The sequence below is a fragment of the Marmota monax genome, unplaced genomic scaffold (genome assembly GCF_021218885.2).
Source record: "Marmota monax isolate L192 unplaced genomic scaffold, Marmota_monax_Labrador192_F-V1.1 WCK01_AAM20220418_F8-fsc00035, whole genome shotgun sequence".
In the NCBI taxonomy this organism is placed as follows: Eukaryota; Metazoa; Chordata; class Mammalia; order Rodentia; family Sciuridae; genus Marmota; species Marmota monax.
The window spans coordinates 15,983,846-16,005,018 of record NW_026691961.1 but is presented as its reverse complement, the minus strand read 5'-3'; the positions used below and the strand labels follow the sequence as shown (position 1 = coordinate 16,005,018).

At 62.7% G+C, this 21,173-nt stretch overlaps 1 protein-coding gene across 1 annotated transcript in view; it reads left to right on the top strand.

Annotated features, from left to right (window-relative positions):
- Positions 1-14,437: 14,437 nt before the first annotated feature.
- The window catches only part of Litaf (lipopolysaccharide induced TNF factor), a 30,582-nt gene continuing 23,846 nt past the window's right edge, over positions 14,438-21,173 (top strand). The window contains exon 1 of the mRNA XM_046445671.2: positions 14,438-14,581. The gene's annotated coding sequence lies outside the window, so the exon portion shown is untranslated. The remainder of the gene's footprint in view (positions 14,582-21,173) is intronic.

Genomic DNA, 21,173 nt, shown 5'->3' with positions numbered 1-21,173 from the left:
ACGCCGACCAGTTCCAACCCGAATCTGTTCTGGCCGGGGTCAGAGGGAATTGTCCCTGTCTCCCTGGTTCCTTGCGTAAGGGTCACAACGTCCCCTGCCCCTTCAGGGCAACCTGTGTCCTCTTATCAGCCACATCTGAGCGTTGGGGGCTCATGTCTGCTGCAGGCGCTGCCTGGGGACAGTGGCATGTCCTGTTCAGCGAGCAGCAGGGAAGTCCCTGGGCTGGGATGTGGCTCAGCGGGAGAGCCCTCGCCTAGCGCCCGGACCCGGGTTCCATCCTCAGCACCACAGAAAAATAAAGGCGTTGTGCAGTGTCCATCTACACCTAAAAATAAATATTAAAAGAAAAGAGAGGTCCCCCAGCCCCCTGCTCCCACCACTCACGTCCGTCTGTCCCCTGTCCTAACCCTCACCCACACACGCCAGGCGCTGTGCTAAGCCTGGGCATCCAGCCGGGAGCACCCAGCGGGGTCCTGGTCCTCACAGAGTGGTCAGTCTAGTGGGAGGAGCATCAGCCAGAGTCATGGGGGAGGACCTCATCCAGATGGGGCCAGTGGCCTCCAGCTGAGGCTCGAAGGACTTCTGGCCGAGCTTCTAAAGGGAGAACATTCGGGCAGGGGGCAGCACAAGCAAAGGGCCTGAGGCAGGACAGGGCTTAGGAGTCAGAGCTCCAGGAGGGGGTGAGCCCGGGGCCAGGCCTATCTGTGTGTATACGAGTGTGTTTGCATCCACTGATGAAAAACTCACTTCAGGAGGCTGAGGCAGGAGGATCATGAGTTTGAGGCCAGCCTCAGCAACTTAGAGAGATGGGGATGTAGCCAGTCCTTGGTAGAGCCCGACTGGGTTCAGTCCCTAAGTGCCACAAAAAATAAATGAAACAGAAGAGTGTCTCTCCTGGTCTGGGGCGTAGCTCAATGGTGCAGTACTTGCTTGGTACCTGTGTGTCTCGGGTTGGATCCCCGTCACTGAAAAGAAGAGCCTCTCTCTGCCTCCGGGTTCTGCTCCTCTCTGTGCTGCCCCACTCCTGGCCGTCCCCTTCCTGATGGCTGCAAAGGTGGCCCCCGCAGTCCCAGCTGTACCCTGAATTCAGCTGAGCAATCCTGGCGGCCGGAGAACACTGATCTCCTAATAGTTCCAGCAAAAGTCCCATGACTCATGGGTCCAGTTGGGTGGCGCACTGACCCTTTGACCAATCACCGTGGTCACCACATGCCCACCCCGGAGTTGGAGAGGATCAGCGCTACCAGAGCGGCTGAGGCTGGCCTTCAACTTGGAATCCTCCTGCCCCAGCCTCCAGAGAGCTGGGATCCCAGGGGTGGCCCCGCGCTCAGCTGATTTCTCAACATCTGAGGCGCTCCTTCTCAGGGCGTCTCCCTGAGGGATCGCCCGCAGGAAGAATGCAAAACCTGCCCTTGGGCAGCAGGCGTGCTTGTCCCGGCCACCTGCCAGCCTGGAGGAGCCAGTGACCCTGCCTGCCCAGGACAGAAGGCAGAGCGGGCAACTCTGCGTTTTCAGCGCATCTGTGGTGGCTGTCCTTTAGTACGGAGCTCTGTCCTGGGAGACCCGGCTTGTCCCCTCCCGTCCTGGCTGTTACCCGTACTGTGGCCCCCCCCATTTCCTTCTTGGTTTTCCCTCCCTCTCCCTCCCGCTGGGCGTCGGAGCAGGCCTGCGCATCTCGCCTGCCTTCCACACTGTGCCCCACAGCCACCCCCTTCTTTTGGTGCTGGGGACGGAGCCCAGAGCCTCGGGCTGCCCTTTTCTCTTTTAAAAACATTTCTCCTCAATATTCTCTTGCGAAAATGTGCAAACCTACAGATAAAGCTGAAAAACTGTGTCATGAACATCCAGGGACCCACCCCCCATCCGTCCATCCACCACCCCTTCCTCTGTTCTCTGTCCCCCAACATCTACCCCCCTCCCCTCCCCTCCCCTCTCCCACCCCTCCCCCTTCCCTCCCCCTCTCCTCCCCCTCTCCTCCCCTCCCCCCTGCCCTCCCTCACCCCTCCCCTCCCCTCCCCCTCCCCTGCCCCACCCCTCCCCTCCTCTGCCCTCCCCCACACTCCCCACCCCTCCCCCACCCTCCCCACCCCTCCCCCTCCCCTCCCCCTCCTGCGAACCCTCCGCCATCCCCTTACCCAGCCTATTTCTACGCATTTCAAAGTTGCTGAGGTCAACACCCTTTTCCTTCAAGCACTTCATCCTGCACTTTAATAACTAAAGGGAATCTTTAGAATAATGTTTTCAATGCAAAACAACAACAACACACACACACACAAAGGAAGCAGCCCATGTGCATCTGGAAAGAGGCTGTGAGAGGTAAAAATATCTGTGATTTCTGTTGGTGACAAAGTCATAGATCCTGCTCACACTGCCATGGGTGTCGTGAATCAGAGTTGAAGCTAAACGCAAAAGGTCAGTTGCAGGTTAATGAAATGAAGGCTTTGGGGCCTGAGGACGTGGCTCAGTGGCAGAGCGCTTGTAGTGTGTGCAAGACCCTGGGTTCCATCCCTAGTACTGGGGAAAACGTATTTTTTTCATATCCGAATTCGTGGATCTTCTGATTTTTTATTTTTGGGTGTCAGGGGTTGAACCCAGGACTCCTTAACCACTGAGCCACCTCCCCAGCCCTTTTTTATTTTTTTATTTCTTGCTAAGTTGCTGAGATCGGCCTCAAACTTGAGATCTTCCTGTCTTGGGGCTGGGGATGTGGCTCAAGCGGTGGCGCGCTCGCCTGGCATGCGTGCGGCCCGGGGTTCGATCCTCAGCACCACATACAAACAAAGATGTTGTGTCCGCCGAGAACTAAAAAAATAAATTCTCTCTCTCTCCTCTCTCCTCTCTCTTTAAAAAAAAAAAGAGAGATCCTCCTGCCTCAGCCTCCTGAGCTTCTGGGACTACAGCCGCGTGCACCGTGCCTAGCTGGATCTTCTGATTCTGAGGACCCCTACCCAGTTCTTGTCTCATAAAAGCCAAACAAGTCAAAACATGAACAGTGGAGAATACTGAGCACTTGCTACGTGCGTTATCTCATTTAATCTTTGCAGCAAACCTACAGGGCTGCACTATTATTGCTTCCTTTTCACAGCTGAGAACACCAACTCCGAGCTGCAGCTGGTGGGTGACAGGTAACGGAGCTGTCAATGGTGTGAATGGCTGGCCCTGTCTCTTGGGCGCCCCTTGTGGCCAGACTCTGTGCTGCACCCGGCAGTGGGTGATTGCCTCCCGCCTTCCAGCAGGGGAGGAGGCCCGGGAGCAGGGGAGGAGGCCCAGGGCAGCGGAGGAGGCCAGGGAGCAGGGGAGGAGGCCCAGGGAGCAGGGGAGGAGGCCCGGGGGCAGGGGAGGAGGCCAGGGAGCAGGGGAGGAGGCCCAGGGAGCAGGGGAGGAGGCCAGGGAGCAGGGGAGGAGGCCAGGGAGCAGGGGAGGAGGCCCAGGGAGCAGGGGAGGAGGCCAGGGAGCAGGGGAGGAGGCCAGGGAGCAGGGGAGGAGGCCCAGGGAGCAGGGGAGGAGGCCAGGGAGCAGGGGAGGAGGCCAGGGAGCAGGGGAGGAGGCCCGGGAGCAGGGGAGGAGGCCCAGGGAGCAGGGGAGGAGGCCAGGGAGCAGGGGAGGAGGCCAGGGAGCAGGGGAGGAGGCCCAGGGAGCAGGGGAGGAGGCCCGGGGGCAGGGGAGGAGGCCCAGGGAGCAGGGGAGGAGGCCTGGGGCAGCGGAGGCACTTGGCCACTGAGGTGCTCAGCCCCAGCTGACGTGGGCTGGAAGAGCAAACTCGTGCCCGACACTGTCACCTGACCTCAGGCTGCAGCCCTGGAAGGTGGGGGAGCCCCTCCCCGTCCCCTGTGGCCACTTCTGTCTGGGGCCTGGCTCCAGGGACAGCGACAGGGCCAGAGGCTGCTGGGCCCAGGGCCACTGTCCTCTTGAAGTGGTGGCCTCAGGTGTTTGTGGTCAGATACACAGAACAGCCCCGGGCGAACCTGAGAGGTGACACAGGTGCCTGTCAAAGGACCAGGAAGGCCACTGTCCCCGCGTGGGGGGAGGGGCACAGGGCTGGCTCGGGCTGGAGGGTGTGAAGCTCATCTGCCCCGTGCTAGTGGGTGAGTGTGCGCTTTGCACACTCGCTGTGCCCCTCCATTCTTACATCTGGACGTGTGTCTGTGCACGCCTGTGTGTGACAGGGGCGTGTGTCTCTGCACGTGTGGGCACAGAGCTGCCGCCTCTTTGCTTGTGAGCATTTACTGGGAGCCTCTGCGCGAGCCTCCGCTGCCCGCAGCCTCCCTGGTGCAGCCGCGGGCGCGTGTCCGCCAGCTGGGCGTCCAGAGCTTCCGCGGAGCAGTCGGCCGTCTCTCAACCACCCTTGACGTGGCTGGGCTTTGTCTCAGTTGGCAGAGGAGAGGACCAAGGCACAGAGAGGACGAGTAACTGGACGGGGGGAGCGGTGAGGAGCCAGGCCTGGCCAACACAGAGGTGGACCCCGGGGCCCAGGCCGCCCTCCACCTGCTCCTGCTGGCCTGCTGTCAGCCCGGCCTGGGGCAGAAGGGCCAGCCCTGGCTCATGCGGAAGCCTGGTCAGCCTCCGCGGGGGCAAGTGCGTGGCGCGGGACACCCAGCCTTCCTGCTCCTGCACCTGGAGGCTGACACCTATCTCCCAGGAGCAGGCCGGTGACACCAGGACCTGCCCACCCAGATCTGCCCCACCTGGACCTCCCCACGTGGGCCTCCCCACCTGGACCTCCCCACACCGGCCTCCCCACCTGGACCTCCCACCTGGACCTCCCCACCCGGACCTCCCACCTGGACCTCCCCACCTGGACCTCCCACCTGGACCTCCCCACCTGGACCTCCCCACCCGGACCTCCCACCTGGACCTCCCACATGGACCTCCCCACCCGGACCTCCCACCTGGACCTCCCCACCTGGACCTCCCCACCTGGACCTCCCACCTGGACCTCCCCACCTGGACCTCCCCACCAGGACCTCCCCACCTGGAAGGGCAAAGCCTGGTTCTTCCCAGGCGGCTCTGGGAGGAGGAGCATTTGACACAGGTCACACCTTGTCTCTGTCCCCTCTTGTCACTGTGAGCTCTGCATGGAGGCCCTGAGGGACCCAGTCTGCCTGCCCCAAGCCCTGGGCGGCCACCACTGCGCTTCCCAGTCCCCCACTGACCCAGGGAAGGGCGGCTACCCTCACAGGTGTCCCTGTCCCCTCCCCCTCCCTGGGCCCAGGGGAAGGACAGCCCCCACCTGCAGCGGGACAGCTCTGTGGGGATCCTCGCGGCAGGCCCTGGGATGGGGCCCAGCCTCCCCCAGCGGGGTCACGGCCTGCTGACCGCCTTCCTCCCACCACCTCCTGGCTCCTCGCTCTTCTCCCCCGGGAGACACCCCTTTCCCAAAGACCACCTGCACTGACAGTCCCACCTCACATCCCGCTTCTGGGGCTGAGCCTACGTCACGGCTGCTGCCCGGGCTCCACTGCCCCCCTCAGCCTTTGCAGCTGTCCTCATCAGGTGACCTGGGGGCCCCTGGGGGGGCCAGCCAGGGCCTGGTGTGAGGGGCCAGGCCGCTCTCCCAGCCCAGCCGTCCGTGGGCCGCAGGCTGGGGGACACTCGCAGGGTCCCGCTGGAGCCCAGGGGAGACCAGCAGGCTCAGCCCTGCCTGGCTCCCTGGGCCGCCACCCGAGGGCTGCCTGGGACCCGGGGTGACCGAGGACAAAGGAGTGGGAATGTCCCCCTGCCTCGTGCCTCCCTCAAGAGCTGTTGGCTTCGGCCAGCCCAGACCCAGCCCAGAACCAGCCCAGACCCAGCCCAGACCCAGCCTCGATCAGGACGGTGATGGACTCCAACTGACACTGGCTCCTGTTGTTCTGAGCCACTGGGAGGCTGCAGTGCCCGAGGTGCAGGCATGGCTGGATCCAGGGCTCAGGCATGGCCGCCCGCGGGACTGCCTGGCTTGGTTCCCAGGTGGGCTCTGGCCACCTGGTGCCACCTGACGGCAGAGGCGGCACTTAGAAGCTGCAGGCCCCATCCCCCGCTCCCAGTAGGGAGATCCTCGGTGCAGGGTCTCCAGCCAGATGTGGGGAGCGGTCTCCTTGGCCCTGCCTGGGTCCCGTGCCCCTACTGAGGCCGTCCCTGAGGCTGGGTAAGCCGCAGTCCCTGGCCAGCCCGGTCGGTCACCTTCGAGGCACCCTGGAGCCTGGGAGGGGCGAGGACCCGTGGCCCTTCCGAGGTATTAGATGCTGTCCACAGCGGTCCCGAGGCGGACAGAACCCGACAGGAGGTGGCTGGTGGGAGGACTTGGGGGTCGACTTCTGAGGGGCAAAAGCCCCCCCAGGAGGAGTTTGATCCCGGCCTTGGCAGAGTTATAAACGTGATCTTTGTCACTGAGGAAGTCAGTGACACTTCAGCGTCACTGCCACTCACAGTGACACATCCTAGATGCTGGGACTTTCGTCCATCAGCCCACTCTGTGGAGCCCCTGAGGGAGTGACCAAAGGCACGGGATCTGGAGTCACCTCCTGGGTTGACATCTTCCCTCTGCCGCTGTGTGACCTCAGGCAGGTCACTCAATCCCTCTGTGCCCATGTTTCTTCATCTAAAAAATGGGATTGCGATGTTTCCTGCCTCCTAGGGCCGTGGGGGTGAGAGGAGGCTCCCCGAGGGCCACATCTTGGGGCTGCAGTTGGAACCGGCACTGGCAGCAGCTCGTTGGCCGTGGAGGGGTGAGTAGCCACAACCAGAGGGCCAGCTGCCAATACCCCTGAGCCCGGAGAGGGCACGTCTCCTCTGCTCCCTCGGCCACGGAGTTCCCGCAGCACCCGCTCGGAGTCCTCAGAATCCGTCTCAAACCCAGTTCCCCCAAACCAGGTCGAGAGCGAGGCTTTAGGTGCAGGCAGTTTGGGGGGGGCGTCCCCAGGACACTCCGTCTGGGTGCCTGACCACCCTGACCTTGGGCATTGCGGCCAGGCTCCCTCTCCAGGCTCAGGGCATTGGCAGTTGGCCCATCAGTGAGCGCCTTCAGGTCCTGGGGTGCAGGCATGTGATGCTCCAGGGGCTGTTGGCTTCCTCCCCTGCCTGTCTTGGGCAGCATGACCAGAGGGTCACAGTGGAACCCAGCCTCTTGGGCTCAGGCTCAGAATCTTCAGCGTCACTGCCCCTGCGTCCTCCTAATCAGTGTCACACTTACCAACCGGCCAGCCCAGTGGAGGTGTGAGGCAATGGCTTGTCTCCTGATGGCAGGGGTTGCAAAATACTGTGACCGAGTTTTCCAATCAATGACACACTCCTTCCTTAAGGCACTCGACGGCGTCTGTTGAAAATTTGTCTGGATAAATACACCAACCTACGGTGACAGTGAGTGCAAATAGAACCCCCTGGAGATGTGCAGTGCCCAACCTGTGCAACTGTCTCCACTGCCCTTTTAGGAGCATGGGACTCGGCTATTGTCACACTCGCTGCTGTGGAGGTGTGTGTGATTTTTTTTTTTTTTTTTTTTTTTTTTTAAAGAGAGAGAGAGAAAGAATTTTAATATTTATTTTTCAGTTTTCGGCAGACACAACATCTTTGTTTGTATGTGGTGCTGAGGATCGAACCCGGGCCGCACACATGCCAGGCGAGTGCGCTACCGCTTGAGCCACATCCCCAGCCCCGTGTGTGTGATTTTTTAATGCTCAGCTTCTGGCATCCCTTCTGGGGACAGTAACTATTCATCTCCACTTCTACTCGGGTGGGACTGATCTTCTCCAACCCCAGGGATGGGCAGTGGTCCCTAACTGTAGTGATTGGTCAAAGGGTCAGCAGGGGACCCGACTGGACCAATGGGATTCAATCTGAGGTTCTCCGTCAGCAGGATTGCTCAGCTGACGCGGGATACACCTAGTTCTACTGTCAGCCACCTTTGGCCAGGAGTAGGGCGTCACAAAGAGCAGAACGGAGAGATGGAGACAGACCGGGCACGTGGCACCTGTAATCCCAGCAACTCAGGAGGCTGAGGCAGGAGGATCACAGGTTTGAAGCCAGCCTCAGTAACTGAGCGGGGCTGTAAGCCACCCAGTGGGACCCTGATCAAAATAAAAAACAAAGCGGGGTCTGGGGATGTGGCTCAGGGGTAGAACCCTCCTGGCTCAGTCCAAAACAGCGCTGCCAGGAGCCCCTGTGCCCAGGTCAGACTCCAGCCGTCCCCGTCTCAGCCTCCCGAGGAGCCCCACAGTGACCGCCCAGGCAGCACTCCCCGCCACCCTTGCTTTCCTGGGCGCTCACCCTGTATCCAGGGACTGAACGTGGGGGCCCTCGGCCACTGAGCCACGTCCCAGCCCTATTTTGTATTTATTTAGAGACGGGTCCCACTGAGCTGCTTGGCTCTTTGCTTTTGCCGAGGCTGGCTTTGAACCGCAGTCCTCCTGCCTCAGCCTCCTGAGTGGCTGGGATGATGGCCTGAGCCACTGCGCCTGCCCGGACTCTGATTCCTGATTGACATTCTGAAGGGGGCTCAGGACAGCCCTAGCTCTAGGGCCCTGTGAAGATGCACAGCCCGTCTGGAGGGGCCTGGGCATTGTCCCTGCCTGAGGGCAGCGGGGAGAGGCCGCGGAGGCCGCAGCACGACCTCCATCTGCACCGCATTAAAGAGGTTCCCAGGCGGGGGTGGAGCAGTGGTCCCCCCGGGACTGCTGGCTCCTCCTCTGCTCTGGCCGCCCAGGTTTGTTGTCACTTGGCCTGAGCGGGCGGGCCCCCGGGATTTCTCCCTGCCCCGGTGGGCAGCAGGGAGGAGGCCAACGGCCTGGGGTCTGCGTGTTTGAAAAGCTGAGTGTTTCCTCTAGGTCTCCAGACGCCCGAGGAGGTGGCTCCCAGCTGGGGCCCTGAGCAGGTCAGGATGGCTAGGCCTGCGGGGGGCCTCCTGCAGGAGGTCCCCCCTGCCCCCCCCCCCGCCGGCTGCAGGGGCGTCTCCAGAGCCCCCCCACCCCGCCCTCTGCGTGGCTGCACCCACGGCTTCCGACGAGGACGGGCCGGGGGCCAGAGTGGGCCACTGACTGCCGGTTGGCTCCGTTTTCCGTCACTCGATACCGTTTGAGCTGGAAATTGCAGTTTGGAAGGTCGCACAGGAAACTCTGGGATCTGGGTTTTCTTTTGATAAAAATAAAAAATAGGATCGTCGGTCCCCCAGAGCCGGGCTGGCTTCCCACCCTGACCCTGACGGTGTTCGGGTCCTGTGGGGACCGAGTGTCAGTGGCCCCAGGGGCAGACCTGAGCCCGGGCCCTGGGCATGTGGGTGCAGGGGGAGCGGAGAGGGGGAGGCAGGGAAGGGCAGTGGTGCCCAGAGCCTGCCAGTAGGACCCTGGGCTGCAGCCCCCGGGGACATGTGCGGGACTCTGGGGCACGCGTGGCGCCCGCAGCCTCAGGACCAAGGGACTGGGACCTACTCCTGAGTGTCGCTGGCTCTCGGCCCCGGGGCCACCTGTGGGCCCTGCAGAAGGGCCAGTGACAGGGCGTCCAGCGGCTGCAGGGAGTGGGCCGGGTGCTCCCTCCCTCTCCTTCTCTGCAGCGCCCCCCCCCCCGCTGTCCACCGGTGGCAGGAGCCCGAGGTCGACTCCCTCTTGTCCCTAACTTGTGCCTCTGGTCCTCCGAGAGTGACCTTCCAAGTGGGACAGTGGGGCCTGGTCCCTTCCATCCGATCTGCGCTGGTGGACACAGCCTCGCGGCCCCCGGGCAGCACAGCACCCGGCGCCGGTCCTCCTCCCGCAGCCTCCGCGGAAGTGCCTGCCCCCCACGCGCAGGCCGGACCCGTCCCGGCAGCCGGAGCCCCCCCCACCCCGCGCGGGCCAGTGGTCACCGGTCACCGGCGCCAGAGGACAAAGGAGGGCGCAGTGCCCGCCGGCGCCGGCAGGGGGCGCGCGGCCCGGGCCCCACCGAGGAGGCTGCCTCGGCCCAGCGCAGCCCCGGGGCCTCTCCATCCCGGGTCGCGGGGACGCGGTGGCCGTCCAGCCCTCAGTAGCCACCCAGGGGTCTGGGTGCTGTGCCCGCGTCACTTCAGTCCCTGCTGCTGCTGTTATGTCAGGGCTGGGATCAAACCCGGGGCCTCACGCTCGTCGGCGTCGCTCTTCTTCTGCTAGTGGCCGGCCGTGTGTGTGTGTGTGTGTGTGTGTGTGTGTGTGTGTGTAAATAAGGGGCCTCTGATCAAAGCCGGGGCGTGGCGAGTGCAGTGGCACAGCCGCTGGTCCCAGCTGCTAGGGAGGCTGAGGCAGGAGGACGGCGGGTCCAAGCAGCCTCGGCGATTCAGAAGGCCCTGAGCGTCTCCAGATGAAAAGTAAAAAGGGGGTCTGGGGTCGGCCCAGAGGCAGCGCTGGCCTGGCACGCCCGAGGCTCTGGGTCCATCCTCAGCACCACATAAATGAAAAATAAAGACGCTGTGTCCACCCACAACTAAATAAATATTAAAAAAACAAGACAAAAGGACAAAAGGGGGCTGGGAAGTGGCTCAGTGCTAAGCACCTGGGTTCCGTCCCTAGGGCTGTGACACCACGGGGACTCTATCGCACACAGGTGCATTCGTGTGTTTGCGGCCTGTGCTGCGGTGACCTCGTGAACACACACCTGGTCTTCCTCTCGGTTCCCTGACAGAGCACGGTGGCAGGCATGGCCTTGGCTGGTCCCAGGAGCCCTTTCCACGGCACCTGAGTTCCCGAGAAGAGGTGACCTTGGAAGCAGAGGAATGGCCAGTGGCCAGTGATGGCTCAGCCGGGCCCAGGGGGTGCAGCCTCTGCAGACACGCTGACCAGGTGGAGGACACCGGGTGCTGACGTGTGGAAGTGCCCGGTGGGTGGCACACGGGGGGGGAGCTCCCACCCACCCAGTGCCCTGCCTCCTGGGCGTCCCGTCCGCGGCTCTTCCTGATTGACCCTTGATGACTGACCGAGCTCTGGTCTAACAAACCCAGAAGGGGTAGCCAGGGGCTCGGGAGCCCTGGTGGCCCGGGACGTGTGCTGGCATCTAAGTGGGGGCCTCTGGCACCGAGCCCCTGCCCGTGGGGTCTGGGGCCAGCTGTGGATAGTTAGGGTCAGCTCTGAGCTGCTCTGTGGGACCCGTGGCTGCTGTCCAGGGACGTGGGGACCATGCTGGTGGCCCAAGTGCTCTGTGGGCACAGTGCCTCAGGGGTGCCTCTGGGGTACCCTGTTTGCTCAACAGAACCCAGGAAAGTGCTGTGGTCACTATTAGTGTGTTGTGGAGGGTAAGAAGGGACACGGCGGGGGTCAGGAGGCGTCCTCAGGGCAAGGGCCCCTGTCCCCACTCCTAGCGTGTGACGTCCCGGCTATCAGGTGGTTTGACCAGACTGGTTCTTCCGCAGCCCTGAGAGATGAGCTGTGGCCAGTGGCTGCTGGACCCAGATGGGGGTGAGCTGCAGGTTCCCACCCTCCAGTCACAGGCTTGGGCTTCTGTCCCTCTGCCCCATTCCAAGGCCACCTGGTGTCCCCACACCCATGAGCCACCTCATTAGCATACAACAGAAAGTCACCAGGAACTGGGGGCACAGACCAGCCGCCTGCTGTCCGCCTGCTGTCCGCCTGCTGTCCTCCCACCCTGGACTTTGCCGGAGGCCCTGGGGACTCGGGTCCTCTCCGCCCACCCCCTGCACTCCCCTCCCCAGGGCTCCAGTGTCCTGCGGTGCCTCCCTCTTCTCCTTCGTCCCGGGGCCAGGGTACCGAGGGTCCACTGTGGCCACGGGCTGAGCTGGGGGCTGAGAAGCAGCTATTTCAGAGGCACGTGAAGGGGCCCCAACGTTTGTGCCCGGCTCCACCAGCAGCAGGTCCAGGGCCCGGAACCTGTGTGTCCACTGCCATGAGATGCCAAGGGACTCCCCGCTGTTTAGAGATCAGCTCCAACTCTGTGACGGGTGCCCCACTGGCCATTCAAACTCTCAGAAGATCCTCGCGGTGGCCAACAGGTGGAAACAAGAAGAGGTGACCTTGGAAGCAGAGGAATGGCCAGTGACCAGTGACGGGCTCAGTAATGCCTGGGCCACAGATCAGACCAGCAGTAGAATATTATTCAGCCATGAAAAGGAATGAAGTCCTACCCAAGCCACCACCAAGATGAACCTTAAAAACACCATGAGCGGGGGCTGGGGATGTGGCTCAAGAGGTAGCGCGCTCGCCTGGCATGCGTGCAGCCCGGGTTCCATCCTCAGCACCACATACAAACAAAGATGTTGTGTCTGCCGAAAACTAAAAAAATAAATAGTAAAATTCTCTCTCTCTCTCTCTCTCCCTCCCTCTCTCTTAAAAAAAAAAGATTTAAAAAAACAACACCATGAGGGTGACAGGGACAGCCAGATGTGGAAGGTGGGGACACATGAGGGTGACGGGGACAGACAGATGTGGAAGGTGGGGACACATGAGGGTGACGGGGACAGCCAGATGTGGAAGGTGGGACACCAGGCGGAGGACATAATTCTAGGAAACAGGCCCACTGGGCTGACGCCCACGTGCTTTCTTTTCTGAGAAGCAGTTTACCTGCCACCCCGCCTGGCCTGGGTGGACAGGACACGTCACATTCCTCTGCAAACTGCCTCTTCTCTGCAGAAGGGCAGGCCCCGAGTCACGTGGGCAAGAGGAGCCCAAGTTACCCTGAAGGGAGGGGCCTTCAGGGCCTTCAGACCAGATCCCTGCACTCAGGGAGATAAGGGTGACCCTCCTGACCACTGTAAGACTGTATGCGTAGGGTCCAATCAGAAGCCGGGTGCCGTGGCGCAGCCCGTCATCGCAGCGACCCCGGAGGCTGAGGCAGGAGGATCTTAAGTCGTAGGCCAGCCTCAGCCATCAGCGAGGCCCTGAGGAACTCAGCGATCCTCTTGCCTCAGCCTCCGAGGCCTGGGATCACAGGCAGGTCCACCACACCCCGCTAGGGGAAAGGGTCCTTTGGTTGAGCACACGGTCAACCCGGGGCACCGCGACTGCAGAAAGAGAAGGCTTTCCTGTCCGCTCACGGGCAGGGGGCCAGGAGCTGTGAGCTGGGCCCCGCCCTGCTGGGGCTGGGGGCCGGGAACTCAGGCGGAGAGGCCGAAGCGGAAGCTGCTCGACTGCGTGGCCCACCATGGCCACTTCACAGGTCACACGCTTCCTTTGGGGGCAGTTAAGAGATTTGGAGCTTGTGACGTCATTGGCCCAAGGGCCTGGCTGCTTCTGCCCAGGCGCGTCTTGAAGAGCCACTTCCACACCACAAGCACCGCTAGGGAAGGGCCTGGGGTCTCCCCTGAGGACTCCAAGGACCCTGAGGACGTTATGCCCATGTCCAGGCCTTGGGAGGTTTCAGCCTTTGCACATGTAACTAAGGATGTGTGTGTGTGTGTGTGTGTGTGTGTGTGTGTGTGGTCCTGCGCAATGAACCCAGGGCAGCACACATGCTGGACATGACCCCTGAGCCTCACCCCCAGCCCTTTACAAATTCATTTTGAGACAGGGTCTGGCTAGGTCGCCAAGGCTGGCCTCAAACTGGTGATCCTCCTGCCTCAGCCTCCCAAGTGGCTAGGATTATGGGCACGCACCATTCCGTCTGGCTTCAAGGTGCCCTTTCCCCACAGCCTTTTCTCCAGCCACCCCTCATGTCTGGGTCCCACCAGTTTGAAGCACCAAGAGGTCGCCTGGACCACACCTTGGATGTGAGGTCCCGGAGGCCATGCCCGGCCTGCTCCTCTCCCACCCCAGGGAGGGTTAGCCCTTCACAGCGGCAGAGGAAGCTGTGACTCAGGCACACCGTGTGGTGGGGCAGGTCTGGGCAGGCGCAACTACACCCAGACCCAGGTGTGACTGAGCTACCAGGGCATCAGGGCAGGGCGCCCGGGACTCGCCATTTCAAACAGTCACTCTATTGCTTTCTCCCGGGCTGGGTGACCCTGGGGGGCCATGTAAGTGACCTTTTCCATCCCCTGGGGACCCAAACCAGGGTTAAGAACCTGACAGGCTGGCCCTCCCCGGGAAGGGCACCCAGGCCCGGGGCACGGCCCACCGAGGCCCGCTTTTGCAGGGACGAAGCTCATGTCTGGACACGGAGACTCGGGGGTGAGGAAGAGGGGACGCGCAGGTCTTTAGGGCCAAGGGGAGGCCGGGGCTGCAGGTCCAGCACAGCTGGGAAGTGGACTCTCTGGAGAGGCTGACTCAGGCCCCAAACATCCCCTGCCTCCCAGGAGTCGGGCAGAGGGGGCTGGGCGGCGGCCGGGTCAGCTGGGCAGGACTGGGCAGGACGGTGACCTTCCACCAGCTCCTCCCCCGCCTGGCCACAGGCGCAGGTTCCTCTAAACACAGGTGTCCCCAGGAGAGGCCCCGAGGTTCCCACGGAAACGGGTCCCAGCCCTTCCTTCCCCGTCCCCTAGCGGCCTGCAGAGGCCGGGAGGGGAGGACAACGCCCTCCAGGAGGCCGGAGCCCCGGAGTCCGGCGTCACTGGCCTGGAAAGTCACCTGACGTGACTCACGGGAGTGGCCTTGCACAAGACGGTGTGGGCGGCGCCGAGCCCGGGGCTGTGCGACCCTCTTTCCAGCCTCCCGTGGACACCCCGGGCCAGGCGGTGACTTCGGGGACACGCCAGGCGGTGACTTCGGGGACACGCCAGGCGGTGACTTCGGGGACACGGGTGTCCCTGCGGGGCGGGGCTGGCAGGAAGCCACGGGGACGCGCTGGCTGGGTCCCTCTGACTCCGGGACCGGCCACTTCCCGGCGACGGTGGGGGTCGTGGGCGTGGCCTCCGGGGGCGGGGCGGCGCCCGCCAATCACAGCCCGGCCAGCGCGGACTCGGGGCGCAGGGCTGGAGCCCCTCCTCCCGGGCGCCCGCTGGGTCGGGCAGCTCGGGGTGCGGAGCCGGCGGAGTGATCCGACTGTGCCCATTTGTGGCTGGATCTGGTTTCCGTCCTCCACACACAGACTGAGTCATGCTCTCCCAGCCTCGTCCAAGAGGGGCCCTGGCCACACAAGCCGCCTGGTGCCCCTTCTGCTGCGTTGTGGCCCACCCTGAATGGGAGCAGAGCTCCTGCGCACTGGGACTCCATATTTGCGAAGCGCGGCCTCTGAGTTATGCAAGTGCACAACCAGGGCAACCCGACAGGATGTGCTGTTCCCACTTGTAGATTTTGGGTTGTTTTTTGTTGTTGTTGTTTTGCTTTGTTTTGTTTTGTTTTTGGTATTCGGGATTAAACTCAGGGGCGCTCCACTACTGAGTCACATCCCCAGCCCAATTTTTGTATTTTATTTAGAGACAGGGTCTCACTGAGTCGCTTCCAGCCTCACTGAGCTGCTTACAAGTCGCGATCCTCCTGCCTCCACCTCCCGAGCCGCTGGGATCGCAGGCGTGTGGCCTTGCGCCCGGCCCCACTCGTCCATTTTGGCAGTGGACGTGTTCTTTGTCTCTCTACCCCTCCCGCTGGGCTGCCCTGGGCGCCGTGGGGTCCTCACCTCCAGGGAGGGCCCTGGGTGGCCGAGGGCCCTGGACTTGCACAGAGGGGCTTTGATCCTGGGCCGAAGTCTGGGGGCCCAGTCCCCTCCCTCTGCCGGGCAGCAGGCTGGGGCAGGAGGAACCAGAGTGAAGATTCCCTGCCTGCCCACCCGTCCACCAGGTCCTCTCCCGATGCCGCCGCCAAGCCCCCGCCCGGGGTAATCCTAGAACCTAATAGAGCCGCTGGCTGCTGGCCGGCGCCCGGGCAGGTCCTGCAGAACACAGGCCTCTTTCTTCGGCCGAGCTGATAGAGATCCTCTGTTTTCCCGGGGACAGGTTTCTGAGGGGCCATTGTGTGTGGACAGCCACTTGCACACTTGCTTCTTTGTGGGGTCCCCTGCCACTCCGTCCTGTGGGGTGGATTATTTTGCAGGGTGACTGCCACATTCTCCTGAGGTCCCCAAATCCACATGGAGCAGTGGGGACTCGGGGAGGTGAAATGGATTCCAGGGCCCAGGTGTTGGTGGCCATGGGGACTCCTTTGCAGATCACTGGGGTCATCTGGTGTCTTGAAACTGGAAATGCCAGCTGGGACCCAGGCCTGGGACAGAAGACAGGACGGGACTCCTGCGTCCAGCACTGGGGCAAGGGGACAGTTGTGGTTTTCCTTCCCAGGCCAGGAGAGCCCTGACCTTTCAGATTTCGGGGAATCTCCCATCCCAGGACGGAGCCTTCTGGAGGGTTCTGGAGTGTGCAGGAAAGGTGGGCAGGGCAGAGAGTGCGGGCAGCACCGGGCACCCCCCTCCACCCACCCTGTGGCCCGAGCAGGCAGGGACACCTGGTGTAGCCATTTTGCAGAGAAGGAAATTGAGACAGAGGGTCCCAGTGGCGGGGCAGGGGGTGGCAGGGACTCCTTCTCTGCCTCCAAAGTCCTTCTTCCCCGACAGCTAAACTGAGCTGTGATTCCCACATCACCCTGTCCACCCCGGGGCCTTCAGCACCTGGACCTGGACCACAGGTGCCCGTGGTGGGTCCCAGCACAGCTGCCCCGTCTTGCAGACAGCCCTCTCCCTTCAGCCCCCGCCCTGCCTCCTGTCCTGCTCCGCGGGTTTGCCTGTCCCGAGCCTCCTTTTGTATCAACACAGCGGACAGTCACCTGTGGCCTTCGGGCCTCCCGCACCACGTGAGCTCCAGGTTCCGGCCGAGGTGGCCTGTGTCCGCCCCTGCTCACGCCCCACGGCACCTCATGCAGGTAGACAGGGTGTCTCCGATCTGAGGAAGGAGGATGGACGCTAGGCGTCTCTGCACCTGCCCTTGTGGACGGCGCTGCCACAGCCCCCACGAGCAGGTTTCCTGGGTCCTGCATTTTGGTCCTCTCTGTCCCCACTCTTCAGCCAGCGACTCAGATTCCCGCCTCCAGGCCCACTCTGCTGGTATATCCGGACCTGGGGACCCCCTCCTTCGCCTCCCCCGTAGAACCCCTCTTGTCCTTCCAGCCCGAGCCCCTGCCCCCTTCCTTTGGCTAAAGTTCTCCGCCGTGGAGACCGAGGTGCTCAGGCTGGCCGGCCTCCTGTGCTCTGTCCTCAGGATTGCTGTGTGGTGTAGGGCCACTGCTCAGCCTCTCTGAATCCTGTGCCCTCGTCTGTGATGTGGGAGTCTAGTTCTGACCCCGTGGAGCTGCTGTGAGCACCGGCAGCAAGAGAGCTGCGTGTCTGAGAGACGTCTCACTTCCCCCCAGAGTGATGCGGGTGGAGGGGCCAGCACCTGGCGGACTGCCACTATCTGTGGGGCCAACTTTGTCCGACAGCTGTGTGGCTGGGCCACGCCCTGGCACCGTCATGAACCACCCTTGTCCTGCCTCTCAGGAGCCAGGGACTCACTAAGTGGCCCAGGCCGCCCTGGAGCTTGTGACCTCCTGCCCAGCCTTGCTGTGGTGGGGTTCGGGAACGCCCCACTTTCCCTCTCATGTGGGGAGTGGTCCCCTGGGTGTCCCTGAGGTCACCAACACTGAGCTGTGTCCCCAACTGCCCCGTGCATATGCCCAACGGCACCGTGGGCCCTGTTTTTAAGGGAGCACCTGCAACCTGGGCAGTTAGTTCCCAGGAGAAAGCACCGTCCTGCAGCCTGGCTGGGCCACCGAGGGCCTGGTTCCAGGGTCCCCGGGTGGAGGGGCGAGCCCCTTCGGGGGACGGTCCCCTGGACCACCCTTGTGCTCAGGCCTGATTCCTGGGGCTGAGGGGAAGTCCCTCTCCTCCTCCCTCCCTCCTGTTCTGGGCACTTCCCACGAGCGTGACGCGGTGGCGCTGACCTCCGCACGGGCAAGTCCTTGGCAGGGCTGAGGCCTTCCCTCCTGGAGGCCGCTTGGCCTCTGCTCTTCTCCTCAGCAGACATCCTTCTGGGAACTGGCCCGAAGGAGATGACCCTGAAAAGGGAAACGGGGAGGCCCTGTCCAGAGGGACCTCCTGTGGCCTCTACAGGACACCAGGGCTCGGGGCGTGTCCGCGGCGGTCGGAGCGGATTCTTAGGGGGGGTCTGTAGAAAGGGGACACCCTTTGTCCACAGGGACACACTCAGGGACAGTGCTGAGGCCACATGCTGACACCCAAGGGGGAGTGAAGGCCAAGGGCCTCCCTGACCCCAGGCTGGCCTTCTTCTGTGCTCCACAGGAAACGCGCTGCTGGGTCCCCAGGGTCCTCCCAGTCCAGGGCTCCACTGGGCCTCGGCCTCGTTTTCCAGACTGAAGCCTGACACCTGAAGACGCATTTCCATTTGGGGCGATCTGTGGGTTCTGGAGCAAAGAGAAGGAAGTGGGAAGAAGGACGGGGAGGGAGGCGGCACTGGGAGGCAGAGCCCCGGGCAGGGAGTTGGTCTTTTTCAAATCAAAAGCCTGTTGGCAGCTCCAACAGCACAGCCCCTTCCCGGGACTGAGGCGGGGTGTTTATTTATCCTCCAAGTCTTTAAAAAGTTCTTTATTTTATTGCAAAAGCAATACACACTCGTTGTTTAAAACCAAACATCACAGAACTGTATAAACTGAAATCCCTGCCGCCCTCCTCCTCTCCGCCTTGGTTGTCTGTGTTTTTTTTCTTTTAGATATTTTCCACTTCAAAGTCCCCCCACAAAAAAAACCCAAAACTTTCCCCCCTTTTTGTAGCTACAGGATACAGTGAAAAATAAAATGTGTCCTGGGCACGGTGGGGCCCGCCTGTAACCCCAAGGCACTCAACAGGCTGAGGCCAGGACCCCACGTTCCAGGCCAGCCTGGGCCTCTCAGTGAGACCCTGTCGGGGATGGCTCAGCGGTAGGGCACCCCTGGGCCCGTCCCGGTACCTAACTTGGAGGCTGGATGGGCCAGCAGCCGTGGTCATATGGAAATCTCAGGCACTGGGGGCCGCCTGGGGCGCTCTGTTCCACCCCGTCCCCTTCCGTTCCATTTCATCACACAGAGGGTGGCCGTGGTGACTCAGTCCAGGGACCTTGTGCCCCTGCAGGGGACCTGTGGAGACCCGGGCTAGCTGCTGCAGGTACTCGCTGTTTTCTGATCTGGAACTCGGCTTTGCACTGAAGGTCTTCACGGCCATCTTCCCGTGGCGTTCCCAGCACCGGGCAGGCGGGCCGGAGCGGGTCATGCCATGTTCTTTGTGTGTGTGTGTGTGTGTGTGGGCACTAGGGACGGAACCAGGGACGCGCCCCACGACTGGCCCACGACTGGCCCACAACTGGCCCACGACTGGCCCCACGACTGGCCCCACGACTGACCCCACGACTGGCCCACGACTGGCCCACGACTGCCCCACGACTGGCCCACGACTACGCCCCACGACCGACCCCACGACTGGCCCACGACTGGCCCACGACCGGCCCCACGACTGGCCCACGACCGGCCCCACGACCGGCCCCACGACCGACCCCACGACCGGGCCCACGACTGACCCACGACTGGCCCACGACTACGCCCACGACTGGCCCCACGACTGACCCCACGACTACGCCCACGACTGGCCCACGACTGGCCCCACGACTGGCCCCACGACTGGCCCACGACTGGCCCCACGACTGACCCCACGACTGGCCCACGACTGACCCCACGACTGGCCCACGACTGGCCCACGACTGGCCCACGACTGACCCCACGACTGGCCCACGACTGGCCCCACGACTGGCCCCACGACTGGCCCCAGCACTTCTCACCGTATCGTGAGACAGGTTCCTGCTCACTGCCCAGGGGCCATGGCCTGTCCCTGGCCCAGCCACCAGGCGCTCTTCCTCCTGAGCAGGTTTCCGGGAGGTACCGCCTGCCCCTCCTGACCCGCAGCCCTTGGTCTGTCCTCTTTCTCCGCCTGCTGAGGGTCTGGCACAGGTCTGGGAGGGCTTTAGAAATGTCACTTCTCCTTTCTCTTCCTGTTTCGTCCCTTGAGGGCTTTGGGAAGGGGACCCTCCACACAGACTCCCTCCTTTCTTCTTCTTTTGCCTTTCTGGGTGCTGCGGAGCTCTGGAGACGGGACCCACCCCCAGCCCTGTTTTGCTTTATTTTGAGACCGGGCCTCACTAAGTTTCTCAGGGCCTTGCTAAGTTGCCGAGGCCGGCCTTGAACTTGCGACCCTCCTGCCTCAGCCTCCTGAGTGGCTGGCTACCATCGATGGTCATGAAGATGGATGAATTGGCCAAGAGTGGTGGGGCACGCCTGTAGCCCCAGCTATTAGGGAGGCTGAAGGCAGAGGGATCGCAAGTTGGAGGCCAGCCTCATCTACTTAATGAGAATGACTCAACAGTAAAATGGAAAGGGCAGGGGCAGCTCACGCGACAGCTCCTCCTGGCATGCGGGAGGCAACAGCCCCAGCCCAGAGCAGAGCAAGACAAAACCCCAACGCGATCCCGGACGGACGGAAAGCGGAAACCGGCTGGAGCCGGGGCTGGCTCGGAGGCCTGGCGGCTTTCCCTCTCTGTGCCAGCCGAGCTCAGAGCCCAGGGCCACAGGCTCGCGAAGAGCTCTGAATGAGGGCTGAGGCTGAGGCCCGGCTGTCAGGCCTCACCCCCGGCCCGAGTCCTGCCACCGGAGGGGACTTCCAGTGCCCATGTCACGGCCACTTCTTAGACCACTTTCTGGAATCGCAGGGACTGATCGCCCCCAGCTGCCCAGCCCTCAGGGGGCTGGGCATTCACAGGCGAGCGGCCCCAGACCCACCCTTCTCCACCAGGCCTTGGGGACAGAAACTGGCCCTGAACTGTGCGGGCAGCTGGTGCCGGTTTCCAGGCTGATGGACAAACACTGGTGTCCAGGTTCAAATTCCAGGAAACACACGCGGGCGCGCAGCCCGAGCCTGGGAGAAGACCCGAGGGGGGGTCCCTCGCGGCCCAGGGGAGGTGGGCCGCGCCCTGGAGACAGCGGGGCCTTGGTGAATGTCCCAGAGAGGCTGGAACCCAGAATGCTGGGGTCCGTCCCGACTCTGCCACTGGCTGGGGGGGGGGTCCGGCAGCTCCCAGCCCCTCTCGGGGCCTCAGCTGTGAAACTGGGGGAGGCTGGCAGAGTTCTCTTCACACGGGGAGGCAGGGGCTCCGCAGCTCACCCAGAACTGCTCTTTTCCTGTTCTGTGGATCGGCACTCTGGGTGAGACAGTGTTGGAGGGAAAAATCCTGAGGGTCTATGGCCTGAGAGACAAGGTCCCGGCCATACAGAACGCTCCTGGTGGCTGAGCATGGACTTGGAGACAGATGTCCGGTTTCAAATCCCATTGGTAGCTGTGTGATCTTGGACAACTTGCTTAACCTCTCTGGGCCT